Source organism: Pseudonaja textilis, chromosome 16 (genome assembly GCF_049901715.1).
Source record: "Pseudonaja textilis isolate UNSWEBS1 chromosome 16, rPseTex1.2, whole genome shotgun sequence".
Taxonomy (NCBI): domain Eukaryota; kingdom Metazoa; phylum Chordata; class Lepidosauria; order Squamata; family Elapidae; genus Pseudonaja; species Pseudonaja textilis.
In genome coordinates this window covers 8,073,640-8,084,071 of record NC_142005.1, presented here as the reverse complement: position 1 = coordinate 8,084,071, position 10,432 = coordinate 8,073,640, and positions in this window count along the sequence as shown.

Genomic DNA, 10,432 nt, shown 5'->3' with positions numbered 1-10,432 from the left:
CATGCTTTAAGAGGGGTGGACTTCAACTCCCAGAATCCCCCAGCCTGCATGCTTTAAGAGGGGTGGATTTCAACTCCCAGAATCCCCCAGCCTGCATGCTTTAAGAGGGGTGGACTTCAACTCCCAGAATCCCCCAGCCAACCTGCTTTAAGAGGGGTGGACTTCGACTCCCAGAATCCCCCAGCCTGCATGCATTAAGATAGGTGGATTTCAGCTTCTAGCATTCCTTCCCAGGTCTTCTGGCTGGGGAATTCTGGGAGTTGAAGTCCACGTGTCATAAAACTGCCAACGTTGAGAAACAGCAGACGGAAATATCCTATATTCCTTGCAGATGTTTCATTCCCTCCCCAATTCTAATCCACCAAGAGGACAGACCTCGGTTTGTGGTCCAATTGTTGCTTCCTGCCCCCTCCTCCCCAACCTGGCTAAGGATTTGGCCTTTCTGCCCAAATAACCAAGGCTCTAGTTCTCAGGAAAATCAGAATAATTCAAGTGGGGGGGATGGGGGGGCTTGGATGGAACTTAATCTTTGCAAACCCCCCAGAAACTCTGAAAAAAACCTCCAGAATCTTTCTTAACTCTGCCAACACACAATTCATTAAGCTCAAATGGTTTCCCCTTGCAAATGGTTTTTTTATTTATTTTTATTTTTGCAAATATATTCCGGCGGTTCCTCACGTCCCAGCAATATAAAAAAAATCACCCTGAGATGCTTTTGAAGGATTCTCTGGATTATTTTCCCAAGTTTCAGTTCTCAAACAAACGTGCATACCTTGTAACTTGTTGCTAAAGAAAGAATTCTTGGTCTGTTTCAAGCGTTGGATGCCAAAATCTTAAATCGCCTTGTGGTTTTATGTCTTGTGGCTTATGCATCTCTTAACTTTCGGTTTCGTTTCTTCGGTCTATATTCCTCCCTTGCGATATTGTTTTTATCTTTACTTTCCCAGCACTCTTTTTTTTTTTATCAGGGCTGGCTTTTTTCTTTTCTTTTTTTCATTTTTTTTTATCTGAGCTGGCCAATTTGGCAAGCTAACAAAAGGAATTGCTTACAAAAGACCCACCCAACCAAAGCCAATACATTTTTTTCCCCTTACATATCTCAGTTTTATGCATCATTAATACACCCATTTCTCTCTCTTTCTCTTTCTTTCTTTTTTAGTGGCTATTCATGAGCAGCAAATTCTCTGTCGATGAATTTCCCCCTCGCCCTTTCCAATTTTATTTGCAAGCTTTCTCCTTCCATGTGGATTTTTCTCCCCCAAAGAGCAAATTTCATAGGATGGGGGAATAGACAATGCCACAGCATTTTGATTTTTCCTTTTTAAAAAAAAAAAAAAAAAAAATTTAAATTTTATTTTACAACAGATCCGTCTTTCAGTCATACAGTGTGCCAACCGGCTACATAAATCTTGTGCAAAAATTTATGTTTAACATACATCATATTTTATTATCATTACAGTCATGTTAAAAGCTGCTCAACCTCATATATCTTATCATTAGAACAATACGCATTTCACTTCTTTATTTTCCAACCATTTATAAAATAAATCCCATATCATCATATAAAATAATTCCACTTTATCTCGTTCTTTAATTGCCAATGTTAATCTATTCGTTTCTGCACATTGCAATATTTTCATGATCCGCGTTTCGACTTTTCCATAGAAGTTTGAAAAGTCGTTAAGTGTGAAAAAATAGTCACGAGAAGTCACTTTTTTTCGGCCGCATCACAACTTTGAACATTCACTACATGAATTGTCGGCTTGCAAGAGTTTATTTTGTTCTGTTATATTGTTAGAATCCTATATTTTTCACAGCATGTCAATTCTGGGTAGTCTGTTCAGAGGTGAAACCTTGTCTCCATTCCAGAATTGTACGTCTTATTAAATCATAAATGTGCCTTTCGCGTCATTTTTACACCTTTGATAGCTTTTATGGTTCCAAAAATAGATTTGGAATTAATCATGCTTTTTTCTTGTGCAATCCCAGGCGTGGCACACAACGTTTCCCATGTACACATACCATTCTGTCTTTCCAATGCTGATTTTTTCTGAAAGATATTTATATATTTATCTTCTTTTTTTTTCATTATTATTATTATTATTTTGGCACGCAGCGAAAGATTTCTTCCTTGCCTTCGATCCTGGGGTTGTGGTGGGTGGGTAGAAAAGCCCTTTCCAAACCAGACATAAAATATGGTGCCAAAAGTGGAACTTGCTGGTCTAAGTGGATGAAAAGGTTTTGCAGAATCAGCTGCTATTTTAAGCCTTGGGAACACGCCTGGATATATATATATATATGACTGCCCATCGCTTTGGAATTTATAACCTTGTTATTGATTTTTCGGTGTCCTTCCTTTCAAACCTTGGCAAGGAACAAGAGTTGGGCGGGAAATATTTTTATATTGGTACAGGTAGACGATAAGGGCCGGTAACATGATGTGCCTCCGATTTGGGCCTGTTTCAAATCAGCTTTGGTTCTGAGATAGAAGCTATAGAGCAGCAGTTCCCAGCCTTTTTTTTGTCCTGCACCCCTAAAGAAATTTCACTCGAACGTCGCAACCCCTGAAATTTAGACTTTAGGAACTATTGAACGCGTTAAATATATGGTAGGATTGAATCTTTTCGGCCACTAAATAACGATACTTCACTCTAAAATAAAAACAAAGTTAATCCATTGCATAATAAATAAAAATGCCAACATATAGCCAATATCCTATTATTTACCTGGACTTTTCTTGCACCCACTGAAATATCGTCTCGCACCCCCTGGGTGGGGGGTCTGTCTGTTTTGAAGTTACAACGACTTCTTGCCGGTCCTTGAACAAGGAGTTGTCGACCTATGATCACTATCAAACCCAACATTTCCTAAGTTCTCTGAACGAGATCTTTGTAAAGGGAATTTTACTCCCTTTTAAACGACCTTTCTGGTCCCCGTTAAATTAATAACACAGTTGTTGAAGGGAATCCAGCATTCCTTGTCAAAAGGTCGCAAAATGTGAGCCCAGGATGCTGCAACCGTCATAAATACCAGTCAGTTGCCAAGCTCGTAAAATCCGGCACAGTCCCCCTGATAATCACCCAGCTTAAGCAATCAAAATTCCAGTCCCAATTGTCATATGTTGAGGACTGTTCCATAGCATGCCGGAAATCCAGAAAAATAAATCTTGAGGCTGAGACTGTTTTGATGTCATGAAACACGGCGAAAAACCCGTGGTTAGGCAGATTAACAGGGCTTGGGAGGGGCCTTGGAGGTCATCTAGTGCAACCCCTCGCCCATGCAAGAGACCAAACGGGATTCTGGATTCGCACCACAAGCCCTCAATGGGGCAAATGGGATATTTTTGTGATATATGATGATATATATAATGATATATGCAAATATATAATGATATATTTGTGCCATTTGCACAACAGCCAAGCCTAACAGATATATATATATATATTTCTCTCTCTCTCTCTCCTTTCTTCTCTTTCTTGTTTGGTTTTTAGCATTCTTGTGCTTCTAGTTCCTGTTTTGTGGCTCTCTCTCTTTTTTTTATTCCCTCTCTTCCTTCACCTGTCAACAGAAGGGCTGATTGTTCTTTAAATAGATTTGCACATCAGTAATTAAGGTAAGACACAAATCTTCCTTCTCAAAGACATGTGATTTAGTCGGAGGGAAAAGTTGTGTCCTGAACGTATGTCCTATCCGTAAACTCTCAGAATCCCGCAGGGAGCAGATACCCCGACGTTAAATTCCCAGACACCCTCATCCTGCAGACATCTTCCAATATTTGGGGGGGGGGCTGCCCCAGAGAGGAGGAAGGGGGTCAAGCTATTTTCCAAAGCACCTTTGAAAGCCAGAAAAGGAAGAATGGATGGAAACCGAACCAGGAGAGATTCAACGTGGAAATAAGGAGGAGTTTTCCTGACAGGGAGAACCATCAACCAGTTTGCCTTCGGAAGTTGTGGGAGCTTCATCCCTGGAGGCTTTCAAGAAGAGACCGGACTGCCATCTGTCAGAAATGGTGTAGGGTCTCCCGCTTGGGCTGGGGGTTGGACTAGATGACCTACAGGATTCCTTCCAACTCGGTTATTCTATATTCAGTGGAACAGAAGTTGCCTTTGGAAGTTGTGGGAGATTCATCCCTGGAGGCTTTCAGGAAGAGACTGGGCTGCCACCGGTCAGAAACAGTGTAGGGTCTTGGGGGTTGGACTAGATGGCCTACAAGGTCCCTTTCCAACTCTGTTAATGTAATGTAATTTTAACGTAACGTAACATAACATAATCTTCCCACAATCCCCACACCAAAACCTTTCCAGGAACCGAACCTTAAACCAAATCTGCACAAACTAAGCCGGCAAAAGGCTTCTTTCCCGGCGGTGTAACTGCATGTTTTTTGAGGGGGGTCCCGTAGGACGTAGGTACCCCTTTTCCCAATCGGGTGTTTCCCCCTAGAGTGTGAGGAAGAGCCGCCATAATACAGAGTTTGGGAAGGTTTTTTTGTTTTGTTTTGTTTTGTCTTGTTGTGTTGTTTTCTCCCCCGCAATTGGAGATTATGCTGTATTTTTGCTCTTAAAAAACTGTTTTTATTTATAGTCCGAGGTTTCTGTTTTCCTCTCTGTTGACGGCCTTGAAATGGTCTGCGGTCAGAGAAGACAATTGCTAACTGTTGGATGTGAAAATATTACGACGGGCCCGTTTAACCGTCGTTTCCAAGAAAGGGAGTTGTCCTCTTTGCTCTTTGTCCTCTTTTTGTAACCCCCACCCCCACCCCCGCCACCTCTCCGGACATACAGCCAAGTCCCCGTCTTAACGACCGCCGTCGTTAGTTACCCCGCTTCGGGGGCGAAGAGAGACATTTACGATTGGAATTTTGCTCCATTTCACTCCCTGTTTCTCGCCATCGTCATTAAGTGAATCGGCACATCCGGAAGGCCGCAAAGGGGATCACGTGATTTCCCTCCCCCCACACACACCCACACCGTCATAAATGCGAGTCAGCCCCCCCGCCCCCAAGTGTCTGAATTTGGATCGCGGGACCGCGGGGAGGCGACCACCGTCAAAAAAAGCCTCGTAAATCAGGAGGTTGTGAGTTCGATCCCAGGGAGAGGCTAATATTTGGAATAGACTCCGCTGCTCAAGAAGTGGGGTTGGACTAGATGACCTCCAAGGCGCCCCTTCCAACCTCGGTTGGTCTACGTCTAAGTGTGTTGGGGGGAAAAAAAAACTGGCCCTCATTCGCTTTTTCTTCATGGGCTGCTGTATCTTCGGCCGCTAAACGAACTGTTTTATGTCGATTTGCACCAATATGTTTAAACCATTTATATTTTAAAAAGGGAACGATTTTTTTTTTAAAAAAAGGTTTAAATTAAAATGTTAAAAAACTGAGTCGCTTTTCCTTCATGGACTGCTGTAACTTCGGCCACTAAACGAACCATTCTATCTGCTTTTAATTGCTTTCTTCAAGCCTTCATTCTGCCATTTATTTTTTTAAAAAAGGAACGATTTTCTTTTTTTTTTAAAAAAAAAGGAAAGATTTAAATTCAAATTTTAAAACGGAGGCTCCAAGGAGGTCAATTCATGCCTACTTGAGACGCCTTTTTAAAAATTCCCAGTAAAGTTGGCACGGCGGTTTTGCTATATTTACCAAGTAGAGAACTGGGTAAAAAGTTTGCAAACACAATCAAGGAGCGAAGTGAAGATCGTGACACACAATGTATAATTCTCAAATCTTTCCCAATGAACGATTTTTGGGTAAGGACTTCCTTGTTCTTTAATCAGCTCACACCCTTCCCAGAGTGTGAAAAATATGAAAAGATCAAACAAAAAATCAAGGAAAGAAAAATCTATTATTTTTCAAGCAAACACACAGCTCCTTTTCGACATCCCCGTGTGTGTGTGTGTGTATGTGTGTGTGTGTGTGTGTATCACGAGTTCAATTCCTGCCTGGAAGCCGACACACCCAGGCCCAACAATGACAACGATGTAGCCCCACAATTATTCACAACTGACAGCCACAAACAGAGCTCAACGTTCCTGCGGAGAGTGAATTTGGCCCCGTTTCACGACGTATCTCGCCTCCGTTGTTAAGTGAATCGCAGCGGGGAAACGAGTCGCACGGATTCAAAACGAGTCGCACGGATTCGAAACGAGTCGCACGGATTCGAAACGAGTCACAAGGATTCGCTTTGCAGCGATGGCCGAGGCGGGTCGTAAAACGGGGTGAAATTCACTTCACGGCCGCCTCGCTTAGCGACAGGTGTGTTTGTGGGGGGGGAGGGGCTCAGTTGTGGGTTTCAAATGGAGTACTCCTGGCCTGAAGAATGTCAGAAGGGGGATGATTGGTTTTGAGTTGGAAGGGACCTTGGAGGTCATCTATTCCAGCCCCCGCCTTAAAAAGGATAGTTTTTCACACGACCATTGAAGCATTTCCCCAGGTCGTAAAATGGGGCAGAATTTTACATAACAGCGGAAATTTTGGGTTTGGTTGCGGTCATACATTGAGGACGCCTCGTATACGCTTTGAAAGGAAGACCCGTGGGAGACGAAAAGAAGGGGCGAGAGTGTTCCTGAGCAGCTACAGAGTGCTCGCTGTTAAAAAAAAACCCTTCAGATTTTGGGAATCAGGAACAACAAATCCTGATTTGGAGGGACTTGTTTTGGTTTTTTTTACAAAAATAAAATTAAGATTTTCCCTTAATCCGGCTCCACATTTCTCAGTTCGGCTATGTCATTCTGCAGAATGCCAGTTTGGATATTCGATTTTATTCCTATTTTGCAGAGTTGATGTGCCACCTGCTGGCTAATGCCCAGCCAGCAATTTATTTTTTTCCTCAGGGCAATCTGTATTTTCAAACTCAGCCATTTCCACAGCCGTTCCTTTCACTTTAACAGAGTTGGAAGGGACCTCGTAGGTCATCTAGTCCAACCCCCAGGCCAAGCGGGAGACCCTATCCCATTTCTGACAGATGGCAGTCCAGTCTCTTCTTGAAAGCCTCCAGGGATGAAGCTCCCACCACTTCTGAATAACAGAATAATAACCGAATAATAGAGCTGGAAGGGACCTCGTAGGTCATCTAGTCCAACCCCCCCTGCCCAAGCAGGAGACCCTACCCCATTTCTAACAAATAGCAATTCCAATCTCTTCTTGAAAGCTTCCAGGGATGAAGCTCCCACAACCTCTAAAGACAATTCCCGTTGATTTAATTTACATTTATTTCATTTAATTATAGCGCGAATTTGCAGCCGAAAACACAGCAACGGCAGCACTGAGAGAGATTTTTTTTAAAAAAAGAAACAAGTAGAAAGAAAAAAAAATAGAAAACAATTAAAAACATTCTCATCTTCAACATCTTCTATTTTCTTCTCTCTTTTTTTTTCCATTTGTGTATGCGTTGTCGGTTTGTTTTTAATTGTAAAATCAATAAAATTTATTTATTTTTTTTTTAAAAAGAAACAAGTAGCAAAAGGGATGAATTTAGGGTGTGGGAGGAGGGAACCCAGCTTCTCACCACCCCCTCTCTCAGCCATGCAGGCTCCCTTCCTCCTACTCCACAGGGTTGTTGTGCCAGTGTGCGACTTGGCTCGATGGCTTGAGCGCAACGTAACCCAAAGCTTGGTAGCCTCCCAGATGCTCCGAGGAGGCCCCCCCCAAATACAACCAAAATAAAAAATAAAACCTGAGCTCCCACTCAAGAACAAATGGCCCACTCAAGGTTTACACGGGGGTGTAAATCTTTCAGCCCCCTGTATTCCGTGCTTCTAGTTCTCTGGATCGCCTCCCGGAGAACTTTGCGCATTGCCCTTTTAAGAAAGCAAACTTTTCTGCTTGAATGGACTTCGGGACTCAAAAGCATGGTTATTGTTGCTGGACACGCCTGCCTTTCCTTAGCAACTTCTTCGGTGCCCCCATCCAAGGCGGGCCTTCCTTTCTCCCAGTTTGGACCTGGGACGCCGGAGTAGAACCTGGGTCCCAAACCGAAGACCAGCCAAGAAAAGGAAAGATCAGCCTGTCCGGATGCGACAAATCTGCAGCCAACCTTGAAAAGCAAGTAGCCCAAATCCCCAACTTTAGAGGAGGGAGGGAGGAAAAAAAGAGAGAGACAAGGAAATGAATCTCTTGGGAGGGGTTGCCCCCTTATTTGGGGACAAGCCAGGGGGGGCTGGTGAGAGGTCAACCCCCACCCCCCTTTTCCCCAACCCTCCCCATCAGAAAAATCAAAGTTATCTCTCTCTTTTTTTTTTTTCTCATGGAGAAGAGAGCCAGAAAAGTAGGAAAATATATATATATATATATTATTTTTTTGCAACAGGTGTCAAATACTAGATGAAAAACAGGTGTTTTTGCAAGGCTGGGCATTGCCTGGGGAGGTGGGCACCACCCCCAGTAGGCCTTCTTGGCATGAATGAGAGGGCTCAGTGCCCACATACCCTTCCCTGCCTGAGCCTCCTTGCCCGCCTGCGAGCGTGGCGATCCCTTGAGCGTTGCCGGGACACCCATTTCCACAGCAACATCGGAATGCAAGCCGCCAATTTATGGGATCCGCTTGCCAGCTCCCGGGGGCGCCCGGCCGTAGCTCAGGAATCCGACGGGAACTCGTGGGTGCGTGGGAAGAAAGAGGTCGGGGTGGGTGGGTTTTTTCCGGAACCATTCTCACCAACTTTTTTATTTTTTTTTTCAACCCACCTTGCAGAGTTTCGGGCCTTGGCACCGGCGGCCCCCATCCGAGGCGAGAGAGAGAAGACCCGGGCAATCTCCGGTTCTGGGTTCAGGGCAGGGTTGGGATCGAGTGCAATGTTGTGATTTGTCGGGCCGCTAATATTGCACTTGTCCTGGCCTCCTCCTGCTCCGGATTCACACCTGTCCCGAGAACGGCGCACACCTGAAAGCCTGTTTTTTTTTTTCCACACACACCTGGAGGCTGAGTCAGGTGTGGATTTTGCCCGGCTGGGCAGCTGACCTCACGAATTTGGGTCAGCAAGAACTGTCCGAGAACTACACAGGACCCAAATGAATTGGGGGGGTGGGGGGTAGTCAGGTTTCCCCAGGTCCATTTTTTGCTCTGCTTCTACAGCAGGTCCTTGACTTAAAACCCCCAAGTGAGCCCCAGACGTTATGTTGCTAAGCAAGACGCTTGCTGAGTGATTGGTTTTCTCCCATTTTGCCAATTTTCTTGCCACCTTTGTTAAGTGAATCACGCCAGGTGACACGGTCATTAAGCAAATCGGGCGTCCCGCTCGATGTGGCTTTGGCGGGAGGTAGCCAAATCCATTCGGGCCAACGAAAAGAATTCAATTAAATTTGCAGATTGGTGAAATTAATGATCTCCAAATTAACTGAGACCCAAATTTTGGGTTGTTCAGCGAGAGAAGTCGTTCGGTATTTTACGACCTCTCTCTCTCTCTCTCTTGCCACCGTTGTTAAGCGAGTCGCCGCAGTTGATAAGTTCGAAACCCAGACGTTAAGTGAACCTGGATTCTGCTTTGTCAGAAGGTCACCGAAGGGGATTGATCAGGTGACTCTGGGACGCTGCGATGATCATCAATACAAGCCGGTTGCCAAGCATCCGGATTTGGATCGCGTGACCAACGGGAGAGGCTACAGTGGTCGTTAAGTGTGAAAAAGGCTTTTTTCAGGACCATTCGGTCATTAAATCGAACTGTGGTTAAGTCGAGGACTGCGTTGTAGCCCTGTAGTTTTAAAAGCAAGGATTTAAAAGCAGCAAAATTCAGATATTTTGATTATGTAGAGGACATTCCCATCCCAGGTTCAAAATGCTTCCAAACCCAGATTGCAAAATGCAAGTAAAATGCCTAATCTGGTTTCTGGTTCAAATCTCTCTGATCTGGGATTTTTGAACTGGTGAAGGCAAACTTCCTAAAAAAAACTTGATAGACTGGGGTGAAACCAGGCTTAATAGCAGGAACTGGGAGAGGGATCTTGGCGTCTTAGTGGAAAACCAGCTAAATAGGAGTGTGTAGCTAAAAAAGCCAATGTAATCCTAAATTGCATTAACAGAGGGATACAATTGAGATCAAGGGAGGGACTACTACCCCTCTGTAAAGCCTTAGTAAGGCCACACCTCGAGTCCTGCATCCAGTTTTGGTCACCACACTATAAACAAGAGGTTGAGACTCTAGAAAAAGTGCAGAGAAGAGCAACCAGGAGGATGAAGGGACTGGAGGCTCAAACATACGACGGACAGTTGCAGGAACCGGGCCTGGCTAGTCTAGGGAAGAGAAGGACCAGGGGAGACAGGAGAGCATCTTCCAATATTTGAGGGGCTGCCCCAGAGAGGAGGAAGGGGGGGTCAAACTATTTTCTAAAGTACCTGAAGGCCAGACAGGGAAGAATGGATGGAAACTGATCCAGGAGAGATTCAACCTGGAAATAAGGAGGAATTTTCTGACAATGAGAGCAATCAACCGATGGAACAGAAGTTGCCTT